Genomic DNA, 13,394 nt, shown 5'->3' on the forward strand with positions numbered 1-13,394 from the left:
ATAAATTGTCGGCGAGAACATTCAAGGCACCCTGCATCTCCCCACGAAGCTCTCCGTCGTCCCCCTTGGACTCTAGCTTCTCGATGTGTAGGTCCATGTCTTCGATTCTATCTCCCCGATCGGACATGGTAGTCTCCATCCTGACTAGCCTTTCCTCTATCACGCCAATCATGTCGCGGGACTTATCCCTTCGGCCCTTTCCGCTATCCTTTCCTCCTTCCCTTGGAATAGGAGGAGCGGTAGAAGTGGATTGCTCACCAACTTTGGCCATTATCTCGTGCAAGAATTCTCCCGAAGAATTTAACCGCGCTCTACTTCCAACTGTGGCGTGATACTAACCTGCTCTGTCTCGAACTTGGCTTTGTCTCGAACCTTGCTCTGATACCAACTGTCACGTGAGTTTTGTTTTATCACCAAAACTTTGCCCACGTGCGGCCTAGCTTGCTTGATTTCCCCGAAAGTCAAGATAGCTAGTCAGCCTTCCCTTGACTGCCAAACTCGGCAGAATGATAGCAATTACGCTAGCGGAAGTAAATTTACGAAAGTGGCACAAAGAGACGCAAGAATTTTGGAAGTGTATGCTTGTATTGTTTAACTCACTATAAGTCACTTTACACTTCTCTCTTTATAGTTACAATGAGCACTCTCTCTCTCTCTACACAACCATGAACAACCTACAAATGATACAAGGAAGGGGTATTTATAGTTTTCCTCCTGTCCGCCAACATGGCCGTGTTCCAGGCCGTGTTGGGAACATGGCCGTGCTTAAGGCCGTGTTTAGAACACGGTTTGGGGTTATTAGCCATGTTACCTACTGTGGCCGTGTTTCCCGAACCTTCTAGGTCTTTCGCATTTGTATTCAACCAACACGGGCGTGTTCTTGGGCGTGTTGGCAACACGGGCAGTGTTAAAATCCAACACGACCGTGTTGTGTAGCCTTCCCTGCCTAGCTGTGAGGCAGGCCGTGACACATTGCGCCGCCCCGCCCCGCCCCATTCCTAACCATTCTACTCAATAAACAGAAAGAAAGTTTGACGAGAAGTAAAGTTGCGTGTTTTTTTAAGTTACATTATAAAGTGATGATTATAATTTTATAAATAATAGTTCTTAGGGACTAGATTCCAAGTTCTTCTGTTCTTGCACTTCACATATATAACCTAAGAAACCTAGTCCTCGCCGCAATTTAAACTAGATCAGTTTTCTACTTCCTTTCGCACCAGAGAAAAGGGGAAATCTTGCGATTTCTTTTTCCTGGGGTGGAATCCAATCGCGTCTTGTGTCTAATGGTTACAGGCAATATTGGCTATCTGTGCTGTAGATTTTTACAGAAACATCAAAACTTTTTTTATGATTTTTAAGTTTATGATATGTTGATTTGTATACCTTTTTGCGCACTCTGTCTCTGAAGTAATGGCTTGCTTCCCTATGAAGAATGATATTTGTATGTTAAATAAAAGTAGTGGGCTGATCTCCATTGATGACTGACCAATTCTGAGGGATGTACTTTTTGCTTATGAGATTTCTGTTTTATTTTGGCTTATTGGTTTCATGGGTTTTTCGAATTCAATAGAAAGATCTTTTTTCTTAAATGTTATTGGAAATCCCATCTTAAATTTTATGTTTCTTTGTTGGTACTCGGATCTTCACTGCATAACAATGAAGTGCATTTGTGAATCTTTAATCCTGTGTTTACATTCTTCCAATCAATAGGTTATGCAACTACATAAAATAAGTTTGATGGATAATTAAATTTCTGGGTGGGTTTATTTTGTTTTGTCTATGAAGTTCCGATCTCAAAAATGCCTTTCTAGAGTTTGTTATTGCAACACACGAAAATGTTTTCACATCCTGTATATTTCGTAGAAGGATTTGGTAGTCCAGACATATATATATAATGTTTCCACCTTTGCTTTTAAAATTGAAATAAAATCCGCCCATTCCTTACTTGCCCCTTGAAGTTTATTTTGCACCTCTATGACGATTGCTTGATAATTAAAAGTAGTGGACTGATCATTGATGATTAATCTATTCCGAGGAATGCAAACGGCTGCTTAATCTGAGTTCATGACGTTTTTGCTCAAAGTTGAATTGTCCTTTGTTTGTTGTATGGTTGGAAATGTGCACTTGAAAGTTATGCTTTGTTGCACTCTATCGGTGGTGGACATATACGGTCCTGAAAAGGGAAGTTGAATGTATAACTCTCTGTGTTGCGAACTTCATTGGTGCGATTCATCAAGTCTCATCCATATTTCTACCAGTCATGTCTTTATCTACTCAGATATAAATCAAATGAGGAATTTGGGTTTTAGATTTCTCACGATGGTCATCTGAGACAATTTACTATTGTCGAAGCTGATTCCATAATTCAATGCTTCTGATGATTTTATTTGTGTTTGAAGAGCTGACTTGTCCAGAAAGAGATACTAGCAATGATATTTATATTATAGCAAACTGTAGTTCTGTAAGTTGGTATCCGCATCAACTTCTCCATCATTCCAACTGAAATTATACTATTTTACATGGCAATGCCGTGCATATTTATACTCGCATTTCCACTTTCCTTGTTAGGATCAAGGATAGGCTTCTTTGTAACTGGCTCAAGTTTAAGTTATTGTGCAGTATTAATTTATTGATTACTAGTCTATTCTGAGGGATTCAAATGATTCTTTAAGTTGAGCTCGTGACTTTTTTTTTTTTGCTAAAAGTTGAAACTGTCCTTTGTTTGATATAATTGATTCTTTTTCCCTTTAGGTCTATGGTTGGAAATGTGGACTTGGAATGTTATGCCTGTTTTGCAATCTACCATTGATGGACGTAGTCCTGAATAGGGAAATAGATTTTATAACTCTCTATGTTTGCAAACTTTATCTATTTGCTTTATTTAAGTCTCATCCATATTTTGACTGGTTAGTCAGATTTAAATCAAATGAGGAATTTGGATTATATACATCTTATGACGATCGCCTGATCGCCTGAGACACTATGCTAGTGTTGAGCTGATCCCATAATCCAATGCTTCTGATGATTTCATATGTTTTTGAAGAAGTGACTTGTTCAAAACATTTACTAGTAATGGTATTCATAGCAAAAAGGTGTAGTTCTTTAAATTGGTTTTAATAGTAACTTCTCCATCATTTCAACTGATTTTTTTTATTATTTTACATGGCAATGCTGTGCAGATTTTCTACAACTATTAATTTATACATGCATGTCGCATCTGCTTGCTGAGATGTGGCTGAAGTCGAAGTTATTGTGCAGTATTAATGCATTTATGATTAATATATTCTGAGGTATGCAAATGGTTCTTCAAATTTTTTCCTCAACGTTGAATTGTCCTGGTTTTGTTGTAATTGATTCTTCTTCACTTAAGATCTGTGGTTGGATGTGTACTTGCAAGTTATGCCTGTTTTACAATCTACTAATGAGGGATATAGTCCTGAGTAGGGAATTCGATTCTCTAACTCTCTATGTTTGCAAACTTTATCTAGTTCCTTCGTTTAAGGTTCGTCTGTATTTTGACCAATAATGGTTTGTTATCCACTCGTCAAATGAGGAATTTGGATATTACTTCTCACGACGGTCGTCTGAGATACTATGCTAGTGTTGAAGTTGACATAATCCAATGCTTCTGATGATTTCATTTGTGTTTGAAGAATTGACTTATTCAAAAAGAGATGCTAGTTATAATATTCATTGAAAATTTTTTAAGCTCTTCGAGTTTATTCGGAAACCAATTTCTCCATCATTCCAAATGAGTTCTTATAATTTTACATAGCAATGCTATGCAAATTCTCTGCAACTATTAATTTATACATGCATTTCCACATTTGTTTGCTAGGATCAATGATTAGCTTCTCTATCACTGGCTTAAGCTGAAGTTGTTGTGCAGTAACTGATCCATGTTAGGAGGAGGTTTGCTCAAAAGTTCTCCTTTTCTTTTCAAATTGCATGTGGTTTGAAGCTCGAATCAGGGGTACTGAGATTGGTGATACGTCTGGGTCTAACTGCTACATGCACCAAGTTCATTATGCATGTTTTTGTTTTGGTTGGCTACCTTTGAGGAATGTTAGAGAGGAGTTTTAGTGCGGTAGCGCTCACAAATGTTTTTTCTAGGAATCACTGATGAACTTTATATGCTCTAAAAGTTACTGATAGCTGACCCGTACTTTTACTGTATATAAGATTTTACTTTTTTCCCATTACATTAACCAGATTGTACCCTTCCTTGCAATCTCGAAAGTACAATATTACTATTGCCGGGTGGCTTCTAATAGTGGAGAGTGGAGCTGGATTCCCCTGCGTCCCTGGGTTAGTTTTTCTGCTTCTATAACTGTTAGATTCTGGACTCGAAAACCTATAAATATAGCAAGTAGCCTCGACTAATGTGTCCAATGTCCATCTCAAGGTTACCCTTGCCTCTTGGATTCTTCTTGGGTCATGTTGGCTTAGGAGTCAATTTCTCTAAGGACTGTCTAATCTGAGTTATTTTATTTCTTTTCAGATTATTTGTGCAGGAAATTATTGTAGTACTCTAACTTTATATTGTGCGAGGATTTTATGATACATATGGAAAGATTTGGAAAATGGAAGTGTTAGGAATTGGCAGCTCGAAGGCTGGTTAATGATAAGTGTCTAAGAATGTTGCTGTAATATTTTACTGCTAGTCCCATGTAACTTTTTATGGTTCTCTGTGACTAGCCAATGCAATAGGCTTCTGCTCCTGCTCTTTTCAATAGCTGATTTTTTCTGCAAGTGCTTAAGAACTCCTCTATAGCAATATAGATTGCAAGTAGACTGAATGCTTTGTTGACAAGTTTGCTTTCAATTGTATACATGTATGTTCTCCAAACCAGTAATGGAAATTTCGAACTCCTTTGTTGGATCTTTCTCAAGTGAATTCATGCCGCCAAATTCCCAACCAATCTTTGTAAATTTTCCTTTGATTCATTTAATTAAGCTGAGCAATCAGCCAATTAATTGCTCTCTCTCTCCAGCACCCTAATATGCTTATTTTCGATTTTTATCACATCTTTATCAGTACTGGACTTGAACAACTTTAGGATGCATTCCAAGAGTCAGCTTAAACTAGTCATAAATGCATGCACCACCTGCAGGATGGTGAATTTGTTTCACAATTATGACAGCCTACTTTACTAGATACTTGTACCACACAAAATTTAGACCTTTCAAGTCTTGGCTCTATCCTACTTTCTTTCTCTCTTCTACTTACTAATACATTCTCTTTTCCTTTTCTGTTCTTCTCCACAATGTCGCAAGAACAAGAAAAGCAAGGGATGGTTTCCATTTATGAAGCAAGGCATGAAAAAAGGGTATCTGTTAAAGATGGGAAACACGAATTTAGGTTTGCAAGATTCCTGAAACCATGTGCAGAAAACGTAGTCCATGGAGTCAATGTTCCAAACACTCCTTTGTTGTCTGAAATTTTCTCTCACAGTAGCATGGAATGGCCAGCAAAAGTTATTTCTAAAACTTGGGCAAGACCCCGGAAGAATGGGTAGATAGATTGGCAGGAAAGTATGGAGCCATTTGGAATCAAAGTAGAATTCGTGATCTGTATCAGCAGATAAAGATCACTGACTTATCTTGTTAGTTATGTGTATTTTTATCTTTATCTTATTGTTATAATTTGTTACATCTTTGTATTACTCTATATAAGAACGGTGTATTCTTGATAATGAGATATATTCAGCCATTGCTTTCTATCTCTGACTTAGTATCAGAGTCAACTCTGAAAGTCTTTTTTTTTTTTTCACGATGACAACATCCTATTCTTCTCAAACTCAATCTCAATCTTCTGCAATCACTCCAACTCTTCCAAATCCTTCCTTACCATCAAATTCTACACAATTGAATCAAACTTTTTCCATCAAACTTGCTTCAAAAAATTATGTTCCTTGAAAATTGTAATTTACTTTATTGTTCAATTTCTATAATCTTCATGGAATACTTGACGGTACCGAACCTACACCACCCAAAGAAATTGTCAACTCCTCAAACAATAAAACTGAAATCAATCCACCATATATTGCTCGGTTTAATAAGGATCAAATTTTATTCTCATGGCAGTTATCATCTATTACAGAGGAAATATACCCTCATTTGATTGGCTTGAAGACGTCAGCTGAACTTTGGGCTGCGTTAGCATCAGCATATGGAGTTGTGAGTAATACTCAATGAACTCAACTTCACATCGAGCTCCACAACCTATCAAAGGATGACAAATCTGTTTCAGAATATCTCACTCTAACCATTGTCTTGTGAAAGATCAGATTACCAAGAAAACAATGCCGCAAGGAACAAGTGGGTTGGGACTTTATAAACTTAGCAAAGGATTACAACAGCAGAAGAATTTGAATGCCGCCGCTTTTTTAGTCTAAGTTGGAGGATTGGCATGCTCGTCTTAGCCATCCCAATTTTCAAACTGTTCGTAGTTTAGTCAAAAAATTTCAATTACCATGTTCTTCTTTTCGTCTTCCGTTCAATAAGTGTGAGGCATGTTGTTTAGGCAAAATGTCTCGGTCTTCCTTATTTTTAACGTATCATCGTAGTTCTAATCCGTTAGAATTAATTCATTCTGATGTTTGAATTATTCATCGTATTACCTGTCCTCGTACTCATGAACAGAATGGCACGGCTGAAAGAGAAATTTGTAACATCGTTGATATTGGTCTTGCTCTATTAGGTCATTGCAGTGCACCTTTTAAATATTAGTATTTTGCTTTTGAAACTGCTGCTTTTCTTATTAATCTTATGCCATCAAATTCATTATTAAATAAAATACCGTTTCAAGTCTTATTCCATAAGATTTCAGATTATTTATTTCTTAGAGTATTTGGTTGTGCTATTTACCCATCACTTCGTCCTTATAATAAAAATAAATTTTCCTTTCGTTCTAAACAATGTATTTTTATGGGTTATTCACCAGTTCATTTAGGGTATCCATGTCTTGATAAGGACACTAGCAAAATTTATTATGCTAGACTCGTACAGTTTGATGAAAAGGTTTTTCCTTTTCAACAGATTCAGGGAGTTATGCAAGATAAAGATGCTCAATCCACCTCCATGACTACATCTCCTTGGCTTCAAATTTCTTACCCACAACACTAACTCTCTGTCCCTACAGCTTTATCAGGTAATTGTCCTATTTCTACCGCTTCTACTCCATCTCAAACACAATCTCTTTCTCCTCATCCCAACCACTCACCTAATCCCTCACCAATCCGAAGTCAAGCCTTATCTCTACCACCGACTTCACCAACTACCTCTATCACTAGCTCTCCTATTTTATCTAGGACCCCTCACTCATCTCAAGCCAACTATTCTGATCCTAATATCCCACCCGACCAAGCACCATCTACACAACCTCCACGTACTCATCCCATGCAGCTAGGACCAATCACTTACCATAAACATCCTGGCCTTTTTCTTACCACTTCAACCGACTCTTTATCTCATATTACCGAAGAACCTACCTCCTTTACCACAGCCCATAAAATTACAGCATGGCATAGAGCAATGGAACTAGAACTTGAGGCATTACAAAAGAATAATACATGGGACCTTGTCCCACGACCTACTACGGGAAATATTGTTGGCAATCGCTGGTATACAAGATTAAAAGACGAGATGATGGAACAATTGAGAGACTAAAGGCGAGATTGGTAGCAAAAGGTTACATACAAGAGCATGGTTTTGATTTTAACGAGACTTTCAGTCTAGTTGTGAAGCCAATGACAATATGTTCAGTAATATCTGTTGCTGTGTCTCGAGGTTGGGAATTACAACAACTCGATGTAAGTAATGCTTTCTTACATGGTTTTTTAGAGGAGACGATATACATGACACAACCACAAGGATTTATTGATTGTAATCATTCGAATTATGTTTGTAATTAAACAGATCGTTATACGGCCTCAAACAAGCCCCTAGAGTATGGTTTCAACGGTTAAGCAAATTTTTGGGTGATATTGGTTTTGTAGGATCCCATGCTGATTCCTCTTTATTTATTTACAACAAAAACAATTGCACTTGTTTTTTATTGGTTTATGTTGATGACGTCGTGATTACAAGAAGCAATATGTTTGTGGTTAATTCTATCATTCAACAGCTATCACAAGAATTTTCTCTCCGAGATTTGGGCAAGCTACATTACTTTTTGGAGTAGAAATAATACCTCATTCTACCGGTATATTCCTATCTTAAAAGTCTTATATTTATGATCTTCTGAAGAAAGCGGGTATGCCCACTTGCAAGCCATGCTCTACCCCAATGATTTCTGGTATTTCTCTTACGAAAAATGGAGGTGACCCGTTATCTCAAGATGCAGCAACACATTTTAGACAATGTTGTGGAAGTCTGCAGTATGTAACATTAATTAGACCAGACATCTCTTTTGCCGTTAACAAGCTTTGCCAATTTATGCACGCTCCTACCACCATACATCTTCAGGCACTTAAACGAGTATTACGGTATTTAAATGGCACTCTTTATAGTAGTCTATTTATTACTAAGTGCTCTATGGACAGACTTATTGCTTTCAGTGTCGCTGATTGGACTGGATGCCCTGATGATCGTAAGTCTACGGGGGGGTTACTTTATTTTTCTTGGCAAAAATTTAATTGCATGGAATTCCCGTAAGCAACAAACTGTTGCTCGGTCTTCTACAGAATCTTAGTTTAAAGCTGTTGCTAATGTGTGTGTTGAGATAAAATGGCTGTCCAAGTTGTTGAAAGAACTAGGTGTTCAATTTTCTCAGCCACCTCATGTTTGGTGCGATAATGTTGGTGCTGTTTTCTTGTCCACAAATCCAGTGTTTCATGCTCGCAGAGATAGATTTTCATTTTGTTCGTGATGCAATTGCAAATAGGGAATTTTCAGTTGGTATAACATCTAGTTCTGATCAATTAGCTGATATTTTGACCAAGCCTTTGTCACAAGTTCAGTTCAATCGTTTTGCTTCCAAGCTTCAGCTTCAATCTCTTCCAGCATCAGCTTGTTGGGGTGTATCAGCAGATAAAGATCACTGACTTATCTTGTTAGTTTGTTATGTGTATTCTTATTTTTATTTTATTGTTATAGTTTGTTACGTCTCTATTACTCTATATAAGAACGCACTACTCTTTATAATGAGATATATTCAGCCTTTACTTTCTATCTCTGACTATATGAGATTCATTATAATCGCGATTTGATTCTGGGGTTGGCAGAATTTTTGGTGTTCAGAAACTAACATTTTTGCTTTTCCATGGGGAGAACATCACTGGTGGGTTTGAGTCATTTGGTGAGCCTGAAACGAGTCCTTTGACAGAAGAGTTAGTGAAGATAGAAGAAGCAATGGAAGAAAAGCGAAAAGAACTGTCAAGAAGCAGGTCGAGAAAAATCACATGGTGCTTGGTTGAAGGTTAGAAAAATGAAATAATAAAAAAGATTATATAATAACCATAGATGTTGCAAAGAAGCTAAAGAAAATTTGATTTAACTCTTTGATTTTCATTTGTCTATATATTGAGAGGGAGTTTACAAAATACTCAGTCTTACTTGAATTGTAAGTCTTTAGACCTAATTCTCCTCACAGAAAAGAAAATAAGATCATTGATCCTAATTAATTAACTTATTAATTGTCTCTTAAGATTTGAGACATTATTATCAGTCAAATCATTCCTAGGCTTGGACCTTAGGTTTCAGCCTTTCTTTTACCATATTTTCTAACAATACAGATCTTTTTTTTTTTTTTTTTAATTTTAAATCTGTAAACTATTGATACTTCTATGGTGAATTATGCAGACCACTAATAAATTCTAGGGTTAGCATAAGCTACTGATGCTCGGAAGAACATAGAAGATTTCAGTGAATTTTGAAGCGTGGTCATAATAGATTCAAAGGATGTAGCTCGAATCAAGGTAAATTCATTTTCCTTATAATTGTGTTTATGATGGAATAATCACTGAACAATTCTTTTTATTAGATTAATATACTTTTATAATATATATAAATTTTATTTTTAAATATATTCAAATTATTTATTATTAATTACAAATGTATTCAATATAAATTTTATAAATTATAAATTAGATCACTGTTAGATAAATTTACTATAATGCAAAGAGTTTATTATTTTTTTATTACTAAAAGTTTTTATGTTACTAAATTTGAAAAGATTATATATTAATTTATTTTTTAAATAAATAATACATTAAATAGTTAATATTTACTATATTGTACGTGAAATAAAAAAATAATAATAAAATAAAAAGCATGATTAATGAGTTTTTTAAGGAGGTATACTCTTTAAGGTCTTCGTAAATTTTATTCGTTAGAGCATTTCCAAAAGCTCTTGTTATTTTAAAGAATATAATTTTTAAAATAAAAAATAAAATATTTTATTTAAATATAATAAATTTTTTATATTTTATTATTTATTTATTTTTATTTTCCTAAGTATTAAAATTTTAATTTTTATGTTCTTTTCTTCTTTAATTTTACCAATAGAAAAATAAAAATTATAAATGTCAATTAATCTTCACTCTCCATTAAATATAAAATAGAGAGTGAAGATTGACTCTCCATACATAAAGAGTCAAATTGACTCTCTGCTTTATATTTAAAATTTTTAAACAATACATTGAGTATCATTTTATAATATATGATTTTTTAAAATAAAAATTTTAATGCCTATAAAAATTGTATGGGAAATGCTGTTACATTATTTATATATAAGCTCGGCTCATCAGGAAATTTTGTTTAATGTGCCGATGTCACCTGCACAGGCATCACGGCAAAGGCAATTCATGCCCTGCATTCTCGTCCATCTTGCAGTGTGGGCCGAATGCAGGGGATACATGTGGGGTTGTTGTCCCACTTTTTCAGGTTTTTCTTTTACATTTGGATTTATTACAAAATTAATCATAAAAAATTAATATTATATATTTTAAAATATATATTAATAAATATTTTTATGTTCATAAAAATTAATTTTTTGCTTATGTATTATATGATTGTTATAATTATCTTAATTTAAATAATAATGTAAATTGAATTTATAGATAAAATTAAAATAGAATTTTAATATTTTATAAATATTTATAATATTTTTATAAATTTAAATATTTTAAATGTCTTTTTAAAATTTTTTTATACATAAACTTAAATTTTATATATTAAAAATAACTATATATGTCAAAATATATCAAAATATAATAACACATATTAAACAATTTAAATCTTAAAATTTTATATATATAAATATATATATATATATATATATATATATATTCATTTATATTAAATAAAATTTAAAATTTTAAATAATTAGTAATATTTTTTTCAATTAATCATACTCTGAAGAATTAAAAATTATATATATATATATATATAAAATAAAATAAATTATCTATTGAAACTAATATAAAATGTTCAGGATAAGTCTAATATTCTTGATTCAAGTAGTTGATATTGTTATTACATTTTCCTTACTTAGGAATTCAAACAATGGTATCAGCATTAAGAAAGTGACAAACTGAAGGTTCTCTAGGCTTAACTTTTTGAGTACTTGAAAGATAAAATGTTCAGGATTCCAGTCAGATGTATCTGTTTGGCAATAACAACTGCTTCAGCTTTGGACCCATCATCACCCACCAATGGGATCATATAAACTTTTGTGGCCATAATTACATGATAATAGAATATAGCATATTTATATCTTTGCTTATGGCAAACTATTTGATCGTCTCTCATCATTCTGATTCCGGTTAAAATAGCGTACTCTTAATTCTTGTACTCTTCTTCTGCCTCATTAGCAATTGCAACAGCTTTTTTTCCAAGCTTTGCAAGCACGAAATCAACTAATGACTCTAGAGATGTTGCACACATTTGTCTTCTCCACTAATGCTTGGTGCCTCACATTCTTCAATTGTCTGTCTCATGATTCGGGATTCTTTTAATGTAGAATTTAATGCAAACAAGTTCAGAATTTCTGGAAACTTATTGCCTGAAAAAGGTAGAGATTCAACAGTTTCCCGGATAAAAAGTTTGACCCTTTGCTCGATTTGGTGAATATAAGCATCATCTTTTTATGAGGATGTATATCATTAAGTAAAAAGTAGATGGTAGTTGAAAAAAAGGGTAGCATTCCTGTTAGACTTTTTCGTTTCTTCCCAATACCCAACTCCATAAGTATCCCTTGCTTCTGAAGGTGCAAGCTCTATTTATGGAAAAGTACTTGCATTTCCTGCATCTTCTTACATTTTTCAGAAACAACAAGAAATTGCATGGAAACAAGTCCATAAAATGAATCAGTAGTTCTAAAAGTACATACTTGAAAGAAATTGAGAACATCAACTAACTAGGCTGTAATAGTTCTTGTAAAACTTTTAGCATTGAAGTGTTCGGTAACATGGATTGCCAGTACTCCTCTGCAGGAAAAAAAGCATTACTTCCTTTTGGAGCAACCTGCCATAAGATTTTATGTTAAAAGTGATATAATTAGCACATAAGAATTAATATTTGTTTTAAGAAATATAACTATAGGATAAAAATTAATGCTCACAAAGAGTAAGGCAATGATGGGAATTAGGAGTTGAAATTCCATATGATTGAATTTTAGTTGAAATTAATTCAAATTTGTAACACTGCAAATATGTGAAATGGATGCAATGAGAGAGTGAGAAGAAATGTGAAATCTCTGTCATTTTTTGCTCTTTTATTTAAACATTCGAAGTCACTTCGTCAAAATTTGATAAGTTAATCCATTTTTCTACTTTGTAAATGGAATTATGCATAGTTATAGGATGTACATCGTTTTCCCACAATTTCTTATTTCTTGTAAAAGTAGCCATGCAGAATATATTTTGATAAACACGGGTAATAGCCCAGTGATGCCAAACCTTTATCCTATTGTTTTCAATGGGTATCAATGTTATAATTTTTTTTTATACCAAAATTTTACTTCTGTTGTAAGTGACGGTACCCATTGAAAATCTGTTCAATTTTTTATGATGTGGAGAGCAGAGCTCCATATCAGCATTCCACTCATCATCCATATCACATTTGAATTTAAGTAAATTATCCTGTTAGTACTAAATTTTTGCCATTTATATTCAATTGGTGTCAATTCTTTAATATATTTCGTTTTAGTACCACACTCGTTATTTTTGTTTCAATCAATAAATTTCTATTTGAGTTAAAGACTCGCTAATACTCGATAGTCCACCTGGACCATAAACATATCTCAATAGCCGAACCAACATTCCATATAGTCACGCCAGATATGAAAATAACTAGCACTTCTTCTATAAACATCCACCTAAAACACCATTGGAAGACTAATACTAATACAACCCTCAAACACTATTCCTTAAACTCCTACTTAAAATGAA

At 34.0% G+C, this 13,394-nt stretch overlaps 1 long non-coding RNA gene, 3 other non-coding genes and 1 pseudogene across 4 annotated transcripts; 4 read left to right on the forward strand and 1 right to left on the reverse strand.

Moving 5' to 3' along the window:
- Nucleotides 1-1,023: 1,023 nt before the first annotated feature.
- Nucleotides 1,024-6,816, forward strand: LOC125371155. Its single transcript, XR_007217467.1, has 2 exons — nt 1,024-4,308; nt 5,278-6,816. It is a non-coding gene; the product is annotated as an uncharacterized LOC125371155 (long non-coding RNA).
- Nucleotides 1,419-1,501, forward strand: LOC112535468. The gene has a single exon (XR_003079588.1). It is a non-coding gene; the product is annotated as a small nucleolar RNA R21 (small nucleolar RNA).
- On the forward strand, nt 2,283-2,383 carry LOC112535466. Its single transcript, XR_003079586.1, has one exon. It is a non-coding gene; the product is annotated as a small nucleolar RNA Z161/Z228 (small nucleolar RNA).
- On the forward strand, nt 3,542-3,637 carry LOC112535467. The gene has a single exon (XR_003079587.1). It is a non-coding gene; the product is annotated as a small nucleolar RNA Z161/Z228 (small nucleolar RNA).
- A 4,673-nt stretch (nt 6,817-11,489) lies between the features above and the next one.
- LOC112535456 lies at nt 11,490-13,058 on the reverse strand (annotated as a pseudogene).
- Between the last annotated feature and the right edge of the window lie 336 nt (nt 13,059-13,394).

This window comes from Ricinus communis, chromosome 9 (assembly GCF_019578655.1).
Source record: "Ricinus communis isolate WT05 ecotype wild-type chromosome 9, ASM1957865v1, whole genome shotgun sequence".
Classification (NCBI taxonomy): Eukaryota; Viridiplantae; Streptophyta; class Magnoliopsida; order Malpighiales; family Euphorbiaceae; genus Ricinus; species Ricinus communis.